Source organism: Arachis hypogaea, chromosome 5 (genome assembly GCF_003086295.3).
Source record: "Arachis hypogaea cultivar Tifrunner chromosome 5, arahy.Tifrunner.gnm2.J5K5, whole genome shotgun sequence".
Classification (NCBI taxonomy): Eukaryota; Viridiplantae; Streptophyta; class Magnoliopsida; order Fabales; family Fabaceae; genus Arachis; species Arachis hypogaea.
In genome coordinates this window covers 85,804,640-85,817,467 of record NC_092040.1, presented here as the reverse complement: position 1 = coordinate 85,817,467, position 12,828 = coordinate 85,804,640, and the positions used below count along the sequence as shown (strand labels likewise).

At 38.6% G+C, this 12,828-nt stretch overlaps 1 non-coding gene across 1 annotated transcript; it reads left to right on the top strand.

Moving 5' to 3' along the window:
* Positions 1 to 944: 944 nt before the first annotated feature.
* LOC112805040 (small nucleolar RNA R71) lies at positions 945 to 1,048 on the top strand. Its single transcript, XR_003203653.1, has one exon. It is a non-coding gene; the product is annotated as a small nucleolar RNA R71 (small nucleolar RNA).
* Positions 1,049 to 12,828: the final 11,780 nt, after the last annotated feature.

Genomic DNA, 12,828 nt, shown 5'->3' with positions numbered 1-12,828 from the left:
CCACACCTTCCTTCAAGATTTCTGGCTCCTGTTCTAAGGGTCTGATTCCTTCTTCTTCTGAGACTTCCTTCAATATGGTGATGGCCTTGCATTCTTCCCATCTCACTCCCTTTTGTTCCCCTTTAGGATTCTTTTCTGTGTCACTAGGGAACACTGCAGTTGACTTGGGGGCCTGTTGAGATAGCTCTCCTACTCGAGACTCCATCCTCTTGAGTTTTTCACCATGGTTCCTTAAGGTAGATCTCACATCATCCCTAAAGCCTTTCAACTCACTTATGTCCTGACCCATGTTTGCAAGCATTCCTTCTATCCTGTTTAATTGATCTTGAAATTGTTGGTTCGGATTAGGTTGGGCAGGTTGATTATTTTGGCCATGATATGGTGGTTGGGAGTAAGTGTTTTGTGTGGCTTGGTATGATCTTTGGTTGGAGTTTTGGTATGTGGAATTGTTATGTTGGTTGGGGTTGTAAGGTTTGTGGTTTTGTGATTGGGTTTGCTGGTTTCCCCACCCAAAGTTTGGGTGGTTTTTCCAGCCTGGGTTGTAAGGGTTGGAATGTGGATCATATGGTTGCCTTTGTTGATTTCCCACATAGTTGGCCTCTTTCCAATCACCTCCTTCAGTGCTTACTTCCTCTTGATCTTGTGTGTGTATTGCAGCCACTTGATTTGTTTCTAATTTCCTGGTGAGCTCTGCTAGTTGCTTGGCAAACACCTTGTTTTGGGCTAGAATTGTATCAACATGGTTCAGCTCTATGACTCCCTTAGTGTTGTGTCTCTCTGAAGCATAGTAGTACTCATTCTCAGCCACTGTCTCAATCACTTCAATGGCTTCTTCCACAGTCTTTTTCCTATTCAATGAACCTCCTGATGAATGGTCTACAGCCTTCCTTGATTCATAAGAAAGTCCATCATAGAAAATATGCAATTGCACCCAGTCATGGAACATGTCTGGTGGGCATTTCCTTGTCAAATCCTTGAACCTCTCCCATGCCTCGTAGAGAGTTTCACCATCTTGTTGTCTAAAAGTCTGAACCTCAGATCGAAGCCTATTGACCTTTTGTGGGGGGTAGAAACGTGCCAGAAACTTGCTTTCCACCTCATCCCAGGTTGTTAGGCTCCCCCTTGGGAATGATTCCAGCCACTTAGCTGCCTTATCCCTAAGTGAAAATGGGAACAAGAGCAGTTTATAGGCATCTTCCTGGACTCCATTGGACTTCACAGTGTCGCAAATTCTCAGGAATTTTGTGAGATGTTGGTTTGGATCTTCATTAGCACTCCCACCAAATGAACAATGATCCTCCACCAGTGATATTAGCTGTGGTTTGAGTTCAAAATTGTTGGCCTGAATGGGTGGTTTCTGAATGCTGCTACCACAATTCCCAGAGGTTGGGTTTATGTATGAACCAAGAACCCTCCTCTCAGGAATGACATTGTTTCCATCAGCTCTCTCATGGTTGTGAACTTCTCTATCCATGTTGAGATCTAGAGCTTCCTCAAAATTGTCCTCAGATTCTCCTTCAGATTCTTCTTCTCTCAGTACTCTCTTCCCTCTTGCTTCCCTTCTAAGTTTATGAAGGGTCCTCTCTGGTTCGGTATATGGAGGAGTTGATGTCTCTCCTCTCCTACCTGTCATACAAGAACACAGTACAGGCAACAAACAAGTGAAATACTCTTGGTTAATGGAAGAGTATGGTTAGAGCAGTTGAGGAATTAATTCAAATAGTTAGTGAGTCAGTGAGTTAGTTGCTTGAATTTAAAGGCATAAAGAAAGAAAGCAAGTAACAGAGTGCAGAAATTAAAATTCAACAAGTAACTTGAACTGAATTAACAAAACAAGAAAAATGCTCAATCTAGTTAACTTCCAATTTGAGAATTGTCAATCGAAAACCAATCCCCGGCAACGGCGCCATAAACTTGATGCTACGATTTTAGGAAATTGCACGATCGGCAAAAATTCCTTCCGGCAAGTGCACCGGTTATCGTCAAGTAAAAACTCACAATAGAGTGAGGTCGAATCCCACAAGGATTGGTTGAGTGAGCAATTCGGATTAGAAGTGTGTTCTAGTTGAGCGGAATCAAGATTTAGATGAGAATTGCGGAATGTTAAATTGCATGAATTAAAGAGCGAGAAGCTAAATTGCTGAAATTAAAAAGGGATCAGGGTGATTGCATGAATTTAATTGCAGAATGTAAAGAGAAAGTGGTAGATCAGAAATGGGGAATTCATTGGGTTTCAGAAGATATTGAGATCTTCGAATCAAAACATTTTTATCCCTTCCTCAACCAATGCATTCATTGAATTTTCCTTGGCAATCTTATATGATTGGATCCCAATCCCTTGGCTCACCAATTCTCTCTAAAAACAAACAAATTCCCAATCCCTTGGTTTAAATGTTCATAAGAAGAGATGATGCTCGATCACTGATTATACCACACAGTTTCATGAACCACAATTTGGTAGGATTACATGTCACAATATCCATCTAAACCCCAATCCAATTCACTGTGAGAAAGCTTCTCTAGCATGAATCCTCCATTCCTTTCCCAAGGTTCCGAAGGATTCCAATTATGGATAGTTTCTTTCCCAAGACAACTAACCAATGGAATTAGATCGAGAAGTTTTCTAACAAAATTCAAGAGAAAAGATTGAAGAAGAAGATAAAAACTATTATTGATTCATTGAATTACAATAGAGCTCCCTAACCCAATGAAAGGGGGTTTAGTGAGTCATAGCTCTGAATTCAATTAGAAAAAGTATGAAAACTAGAAAAATGATCAAAAGTCCCCTATCTAACTTAAATTCTATCCTACTTATACACTTTCTAAATTGAGCTTCTGTTGTGTTTCTTGGGCTTTGGGCCCTTCCCTGATTTCCTTTTGCTTTGGGTTTATGATCCATAATCCTGATGAGGCTGCTGATCCAATTCTGTAACATTCATTGAGCCAACTTAGTGATAATCAAGTAATGACACATGACTCAACAAATTGAAATTCCAGACTCATCAATTCTTCAGGCCCAATCCCATAAACCATGATATTCAATTGGGTTTCATACCAGAGTACGTTTAAGTTAATGTTTGTGCTCTGGTGCGTGAAATTGTGAACAATACTTTTTCACAACTCTCATAATCCCCGGTCATGAACCCCAAAAACTTGGTAGCTCAATACCATGGCATTACACAACTTCGCACAACTAACCAGCAAGTGCACTGGGTCGTCCAAGTAATAAACCTTACGCGAGTAAGGGTCGATCCCACGGAGATTGTTAGTATTGAAGCAAGCTATGGTCATCTTGTAAATCTTAGTCAGGCAAACTCAAATGGTAATGGTGATGAACGAAAATAACACAAAGGTAAAGATAGAGATACTTATGTAATTCATTGGTAGGAACTTCAGATAAGCGCATGAAGATGCCTTCCCTTCCGTTTCTCTGCTTTCCTACTGTCTTCATCCAATCCTTCTTACTCCTTTCCATGGCAAGCTTAAGCAAGGGTTTCACCGTTGTCAGTGGCTACCTCCCATCCTCTCAGTGAAAGCGATTGCATATGCTCTGTCACAGCATAGCGGAATTCATCTGTCGGTTCTCAATCAGGCCGGAATAGAATCCAGTGATTCTTTTGCGTCTGTCACTAACGCCCCGCCCTCAGGAGTTTGAAGCACGTCACAGTCATTCAGTCATTGAATCCTACTCAGAACACCACAGACAAGGTTAGACCTTCCGGATTCTCTTGAATGCCGCCATCAGTTCTCGCCTATACCACGAAGACTCTGATCTCACGGAATGGTTGGCTCGTTTATCAGACGAGCACTCGGTTGTCAGGCGATCAACCATGCATCGTGCAATCAGGAATCCAAGAGATATTCACTAGAGCCTTGGTTGCTTGTAGAACAAGAGTGGTTGTCAGTCATCTTGTTCATGGGTGAGAATGATGATGAGTGTCACGGATCATCACATTCATCAAGTTGAAGAACAAGTGATATCTTAGAACAAGAACAAGCGGAATTGAATGGAAGAACAATAGTAATTGCATTAATACTCGAGGTACAGCAGAGCTCCACACCTTAATCTATGGTGTGTAGAAACTCCACCGTTGAAAATACATAAGCATAAGGTCTAGGCATGGCCGAATGGCCAGCCTCCCAATGATCTAAGAACTAAATGTCCAAAGATGATCTAGAGATCTCAAGTGATCAAAAGATTTTAAAGATGAAAATACAATAGTAAAAGGTCCTACTTATAGAAAACTAGTAGCCTAAGGTTTACAGAGATGAGTAAAAGACATCAAAATCCACTTCCGGGCCCACTTGGTGTGTGCTTGGGCTGAGCAATGAAGCATTTTTCGTGCAGAGACTCTTCTTGGAGTTAAACGCCAGCTTTAGTGCCAGTTTGGGCGTTTAACTCCCATTTGGGTGCCAGTTCCAGCGTTTAACGCTGGGATTTCTGAGGGTGACTTTGAACGCCAGTTTGGGCCATCAAATCTTGGGCAAAGTATGGACTATCATATATTGCTGGAAAGCCCAGGATGTCTACTTTCCAACGCCGTTGAGAGCGCGCCAATTGGGATTCTGTAGCTCCAGAAAATCCACTTCGAGTGCAGGGAGGTCAGAATCCAACAGCATCTGCAGTCCTTTTTGGTCTCTGAATCAGATTTTTGCTCAGGTCCCTCAATTTCAGCCAGAAAATACCTGAAATCATAGAAAAACACACAAACTCATAGTAAAGTCCAGAAAAGTGAATTTTAACTAAAAACTAATAAAAACATACTAAAAACTAACTAGATCATACTAAAAACATACTAAAAACAATGCCAAAAAGTATACAAATTATCCGCTCATCATGCTCAAATGCTAACTTAAACTGCAATATCTTTGGCCCAGAAACCTTTTCAAATAGTGGCGTTTAAGTTGCAGTTTAAGCTTCAGTTTAAGGTTAAACTGAAGCTTAAACGTGGAAATGGAAGAAAGCAACCCTGGAGGGTAAAGTAGTCGAACACGTTTAAGCTTCAGTTTAAGGTTAAACTAAAGCTTAAACGTGGAAATGGAAGAAAGCAACCCCGGAGTGTGGAATGGTCGAACACGTTTAAGCTCCAGTTTAAGCTTAAACTGGAGCTTAAACGTGGAAATGAAGAAAGCAACCCTGGAGTGTGAATTTGGTCGAACACGTTTAAGCTTCAGTTTAAGGTTAAACTGAAGCTTAAACGTGGAAATGAAGAAAGCAACCCTGGAGTGTGAATTTGGTCGAACACGTTTAAGCTTCAGTTTAAGGTTAAACTGAAGCTTAAACGTGGAAATGAAGAAAGCAACCCTGGAGTGTGAATTTGGTCGAACACGTTTAAGCTCCAGTTTAAGCTTAAACTGGAGCTTAAACGTGGAAATGCTCCTTGGTGCATTTCTCATTTCTGGCGTTTAACTTCCAATTTAAGGTTAAATTGGAGGTTAAACGCCACTTTCAGCTTTTCTCAGCTTTCATGATTTTGGCGTTTAAGCTCCAGTTTAAGCTTAAACTGGAACTTAAACTCCACATGTGGTATTCAAGCTTCCTTTATTGATTTTGTTGCTTCCTTGTCTAGCCTCTTCTTCCCTGAAATCATCCAAACAACTGCATCAAAGTCTTGCAAAATTTCATGAGAAATCTTCCATTCATAGCATTCAAGTAATATAACTAAAAACTCATGGAATTTGCATCAAAATCATACTGTTTGGATGGTTCATTGCTTTGTTATTCATTTAACCATTCTTGGTTACTTTAAGCTCAAGAAAATGCATAAAACAACTAAAACTAACAGAAAAATGCTAGTGAAACTAGCCTAAGATGCCTTGGCATCACATGGGTGTTTATGTGCTTTTTCCCGAGGTTTTATGCCACTTTTACTAGTTGTTATGAATGATGCAAATACCTCAAGATTATAGCAAACTTTGAGGCAATTGTTTGATTAATTGTAGGAAGAAATGAGGCAAAAAAAAAAAGCAAGAAAGAAGAGGAGGAAACAAAGTAAAAGAGTATTGAAGAAGAGAGGGAGATGTAACGTTGGTGGCAACGATGATCCACAAACGTTGAAGGCAACATTTTTTTGGAAAGTAGAAATGGGTGCCAACGTTGTGGGCAACATTGGTGATCCAACGTTGCCTCAAACGTGGGAAGCTGCAGAATGCTGGTGCTGGCGTTAGAGAGAACGTTGGAGGTCCAACGTTACCTCCAACGTCTTCTATGGTTTTTCAATTCTGGAGCTAGAAAAATTTTGGGTGATGCATACACGTTAAGGATGCGTACGTGTGAAAGTGAAAAATTTCTTAGTCCACGTGTAAGCATGAGTCACGCGCACGCGTGAATTGGCAAATTTGACCATTCACGCGTACGCATGGGTTACGCTTGAGCGTGAATGAACGAACATTGGAGGACCAACACTACCTCAAACGTTGCCTCCAACGTCCGTGATGAGCCACCCAAAATTTAATTTGAAAAATTTCAATCGATGCGCACGCATGGATCACGCGTACGCATGGATGTGTATTTTGGCTAGATGATGAGCGGATAATTTATACGCTTTTTGGCATTGTTTTTAGGTAGTTTTAAGTATGATCTAGTTACTTTTAGGGATGTTTTCATTAGTTTTTAGGCTAAATTCATATTTCTGGACTTTACTACGAGTTTGTGTGTTTTTCTATGATTTCAGGTATTTTCTTGATGAAATTGAGGGACTTGAGCAAAACTCTAATAGGAGGCTGACAAAGGACTGCTGATGCTGTTAGAATCTGACCTCCCTACACTCAAAATGGATTTTCTGGAGCTACAGAACTCTAAATGGCGCGCTCTCAACGGAGAAGGAAAGTAGATATCCAGAGCTTTCCAGCAATATATATAGTTCATACTTTATTCATAATTAGATGACGTGAACTGGCGCTCAACGCCAGTTCCATGCTGCATTCTGGAGTCAAATGCTAGAAACACGTCACGAACTAGAGTTGAACGCCCAAAACACGTTACAACTTGGCGTTCAACTCCAAGAGAAGCCTCAGCTCATGGATAGATCAAGCTCAGCCCAAGCACACACCAAGTGGGCCCCAGAAGTGAATTTATGCATCAATTACTTACTTCTGTAAACCCTAGTAGCTAGTTTAGTATAAATAGAACTTTTTACTAGTTTATTAGAAGTTTTGGACTATCTAGTTCTTTTGACCATTCGGTCTTTCATGGGGGCTGGCCATTCGGCCATGCCTGGACCTTCATCACTTATGTATTTTCAACAGTGGAGTTTCTACACACCATAGATTAAGGGTGTGGAGCTCTGTTGTACCTCAAGTTTTAATGCAATTACTACTATTTTCTATTCAATTCGACTTATTTTTATTCTAAGATATTCGTTGCACTTCAACATGATGAATGTGATGATCCGTGACACTCATCATCATTCTCACCTATGAACGCCTGACTGACAACCACTTCAGTTCTACCTTAGACCGGGCGCATATCTCTTGGATTCCTTAATCAGAATCTTCGTGGTATAAGCTAGAATTGATGGCGGCATTCATGGGAATCCAGAAAGTCTAACCTTGTCTGTGGTATTTCGAGTAGGATTCTGGAATTAAATGACTGTAACGAGCTTCAAACTCGCGATTGCTGGGCGTGATGACAAACGCAAAATAATCAAGGGATTCTATTCCAACATGATCGAGAACCGACAAATGATTAGCCGTGCTGTGACAAAGCATTTGGACCATTTTCACTGAGAGGATGGGATGTAGCCATTGACAACGGTGATGCCCTACATACAGCTTGCCATAGGAAGGAGTGACAAAGATTGGATAAAAGCAGCAGGAAAGTAGAGATTCAGAAGGAACACAGCACCTCCATACACTTATCTGAAATCCCCATCATTGAATTACATGAGTAACTCTATCTTTATTTTCTGTTTAAATTTATTATTATTATTCGAAAATCCAATAATCTCTTAATATAGTTAAATCCGCCTGACTGGGATTTACAAGATTACCATAGCTTGCTTCGTACCAACAATCTCTGTGGGATCGACCCTTACTCACGTAAGGTATTACTTGGACGATCCAGTACACTTGCTGGTTAGTTGTGCGGAGTTGTGACAAAGTGTGATTTATGTTTGAGAGCACCAAGTCTTTGGAGCCATTGTTGATGATCACAATTTCGTCCACCAAGTTTTTGGCGCCGTTGCCGGGGATTGTTCGAGTATGAATAACTGACGGTTCATCTTGTTGCTCAGATCAGGTAATTTTCTTTTTGTTTTAATTTCAAAAAAAAATTTCAACAAAAAAATATTTTAAAATTTTTTTCTCTTTTTCGTTTTCCTAAAGAATATTTTCGAAAAGAAAAAAATAATAATAAAAATACAAAAAAATAATAAAATCATAAAAATCAAAAATATTTTGTGTTTCTTGTTAGAGTCTTGTGTCAAGTTTTAAGTTTGGTGTCAATTGCATATTCATCATGCATTTTTCGAAAATTGCATTCATGCATTGCATTCATCATGATCTTCAAGTTGTTCTTGATGAACTTTCTTGTTTGATCTTCATATCTTCTTGTTATGTGTTGTATAGTGTTTTTCATGTGCATTTTTGCATTCATAGTGTCTAAACATGAAAGATTTCTAAGTTTGGTGTCTTGCATGTTTTCTTTACATTGAAAATTTTTCAAAAATATGTTCTTGATGTTCATCATGATCTTCAAAGTGTTCTCGGTGTTCGTCTTGACATTCATTGTGTTCTTGCATGATTCATGTGTTTTGATCCAAAATTTTCATGCATTGAGTATTTTTAGTGTTTTTCTCTCTCATCATAAAAAAATTCAAAAATCAAAAAAATATATTTTCCTTTTTTCTCTCAAAATTTCAAAAATTTGGGTTGACTTAGTCAAAAATTTTAAAATTAGCTATTTCTTATAAGTCAAGTCAAATTTTCAATTTTAAAAATCCTATATTTTCAAAACTTTTTCAAAAATCAAATCTTTTTCCTTTTTAGTCTTATGATTTTCGAAAATTTAAAAATATTTTTCAAAAATATTTTTGTTAATTTTATCTTTATTTTTGAAAATTATGCTAAACAATTAATATGATTGATTCAAAAATTTGAAGTTTATTACTTTCTTGTTAAGAAAGGTTCAATCTTTAAATTCTAGAATCATATCTTTTAGTTTCTTGTTAGTCAAGTAATTAATTTTAATTTTAAAAATTAAATCTATCTTATCTTATCTTTTATATCATATCTTTTTTTCAAAATTTTATCTTTTTTCAAAAATTTGATTTTGAAATATCTTTTCTAACTTCTTATCTTCTGATCTTCTTATCTTTTCAAATTTGATTTTCAAATCTTTTTCAACTAACTAATTAACTTTTTGTTTGTTTCTTATCTTTTTCAAAACCACCTAACAACTTTTCTCTCTCTAATTTTCGAAAATACCTCCCTCTTTTTCAAAAAAAAAATTCTTTTTAATTAACTAATTGTTTTAAATTTTAATTTTAATTCTATCTCATCTTTAATTTTCGAAAATCATTAACTCCTTTTCAAAATTAATTTTCGAATTCTCTCTCTCATCTTCTTCTATTTATTTATTCATTTACTAACACTTATCTTCACCTCTCTTCATCTCCAATCACTGCCTCTATCCTTACCCTTGTGTTTGGATTCTCCTTTCTTTATTCTTTTCTTCTTCTACTAATAATAAGGATCCTCTTTACTGTGACATAGAGGATTCCTCTTCTTTTCTTGTTCTCTTCTCTTTCATATGAGCAGGAACAAGGAAAAAAGCACTCTTGTTGAAGCTGACCCTGAACCTGAAAGGACTTTGAAGAGGAAACTAATAGAAGCTAAATTACAACAATCCAAAGACAACCTTTCTGAAATTTTTGAACAAGAGAAGGAGATGGCAGCCGAACCCAACAACAATATGCAAGAAGGATGCTTGGTGATTTTACTAAACCCATGTCCATGTTTGATGGAAGAAGCATCTCAATTCCTGCCATTGGAGCAAACAATTTTGAGCTGAAACCTCAATTAGTTGCTCTAATGCAACAGAACTGCAAGTTTCATGGACTTCCATCTGAAGATTCTTACCAATTTTTAACTGAGTTCTTGTAGATTTGTGAGACTGTTAAAACGAATGAAGTAGATCCTGAAGTCTATAGGCTCATGCTTTTCCCTTTTGCTGTAAGAGACAGAGCTAGAACATGGTTGGACTCACAACCTAAAGATAGCCTGGACTCTTGGGATACGCTAGTCAGGGCCTTCTTGGATAAATTCTTTCCTCCTCAAAAGCTGAGCAAGCTTAGAGTGGATGTTCAGACCTTCAAGCAAAAAGATGGTGAATCCCTCTATGAAGCTTGGAAAAGATACAAGCAGATGACCAAAAAGTGTCATTCTGACATGTTTTCAGAGTGGACCATATTAGATATATTCTATTATGGTCAATCTGAGTTTTCAGAATGTCATTGGACCACTCTGCAGGTGGATCCATTCACCTAAAGAAAATGCCTGCAGAAGCTCAGGAAATTATTGACATGGTTGCAAATAACCAATTCATGTACACTTCTGAGAGGAATTCCGTGAATACTGGGACGCCTCAGAGGAAGGGAGTTCTTGAAATTGATGCTCTGAATGCCATATTGGCTCAGAACAAGGTGTTGACTCAGCAAGTCAACATGATTTCTCAAAGTCTGAATGGATGGCAAAATGCATCCAACAGTACTAAAGAGGCATCTTCTGAAGAAAAAGCTTATGATCCTGAAAACCGTGCAATGGCAGAGGTAAATTACATGGATGAACCTTATGGAAACACCTATAATTCATCATGGAGAAATCATCCGAATTTCTCATGGAAGGATCAATAAAAGCCTCAATAAGGCTTTAATAATGGTGGAAGAAATAGGCTCAGCAATATCAAGCCTTATCCATCATCTTCTCAGCAACAGACAGAGAATTATGAATAGAATACCTCTAACTTAGCAAATTTAGTCTCTGATCTATCTAAGGCCACTTTAAATTTCATGAATGAAACAAGGTCCTCCATCAGAAATATGGAGACACAAGTGGGCCAGCTGAGTAAGAAAATCACTGAAACCCCTCCTAGTACTCTCCCAAGCAATACTAAAGAAAATCCAAAAAGAGAATGCAAGGCCATTGATATAATCAATATGGCCGAATGCAAGGAGGAGGGAGAGGATGCGAATCCCAATGAGGAAGATCTCATGGGATGTCTCTCAAGCAGGAAGGAGTTCTCTATTGAGGATCCAAAGGAATCTGAGGCTCATATAGAGACCATAGAGATTCCATTAAATCTTCTTCTGCCATTCATGAGCTCTGAAGATTATTCTTCCTCTGAAGAGGATGAAGATGTAACTGGAGAGCAAGTTGCTCAATATCTAGGAGCCATCATGAAGCTGAATGCCAAGTTATTTGGTAATGAGACTTGGGAAGGTGAACCTCCCTTGCTCATTAGTGAACTTGATACATGGGTTCAGCAAACTTTACCTCAAAAGAAACAAGATCCTGGGAAATTCTTAATACCCTGTACCATAGGCACCATGACCTTTGAAAAAGCTCTGTGTGACCTAGGGTCAGGCATAAATCTTATGCCACTCTCTGTAATGGAGAAGCTGGGGATCATTAAGGTACAGCCTGCCTTATTCTCATTACAATTGGCAGACAAGTCAGTAAGACAAAATTATGGATTAGTAGAGGACGTGTTGGTAAAGGTTAAAGGCCTTTACATTCCTGCTGATTTCATAATCTTAGACACTATGAAGGAGGAGGATGAATGCATCATCCTTGGAAGACCTTTCCTAGCCACAGCAGAAGCTGTGATAGATGTTAACAGAGGAGAATGAGTCCTTCAATTGAATGGAGACTACCTTGTGTTTAAGGCACATGGCTGGTGGACGAAATTGTGATTCGTACTCTTTGTACTTGTATGAAATTTAATTCGAGATAATAGCTCTTTACTATGTGTGGTCACAACTCCGTTCAACTAACCAGCAAGTGTACTAGGTCGTCCAAGTAATAAACTTTACGTGAGTAAGGGTCGATCCCACAGAGATTGTTGGTATGAAGCAAGCTATGGTCATCTTGTAAATCTCAGTCAGGCGGATTTAAATAAATTATGGAATTTGGAAAATCAAATAATAGTAAATAAACATAAAATAAGGATAAAGTTACTCATGTATTTCCATGATGGGAATTTCAGATAGGTGTATGGAGATGCTGTGCTCCTCCTGAATCTCTGATTTCCTACTGCTTCATCCAATCCTTCTTACTCCTTTCCATGGCAAGCTGTATGTAGGGCATCACCGTTGTCAATGGCTACATCCCATCCTCTCAGTGAAAAAGGTCCAAATGCTCTGTCACAGCACGGCTAATCATCTGTCGGTTCTCAATCAGGTTGGAATAGAATCCCTTGATTCTTTTGCGTCTGTCACTAACGCCCAGCCTTCAGGAGTTTGAAGCTCGTCACAATCATTCAATTCCGGAATCCTACTCGGAATACCACAGACAAGGTTAGACCTTCCGGATTCCCATGAATGCCGCCATCAATTCTAGCTTATACAATGAAGATTCTGATTAAGGAATCCAAGAGATATTCGCCCGGTCTAAGGTAGAACGGAAGTGGTTGTCAATCACGCGCGTTCATAGGTGAGAATGATGATGAGTGTCACGGATCATCACATTCATCAAGTTGAAGTGCAACGAATATCTTAGAATAGGAATAATTCGAATTGGATAGAAAATAATAGTAATTGCATTGAAACTTGAGGTATAGCAGAGCTCCACACCCTTAATCTATGGTGTGTAGAAACTCCACCGTTGAAA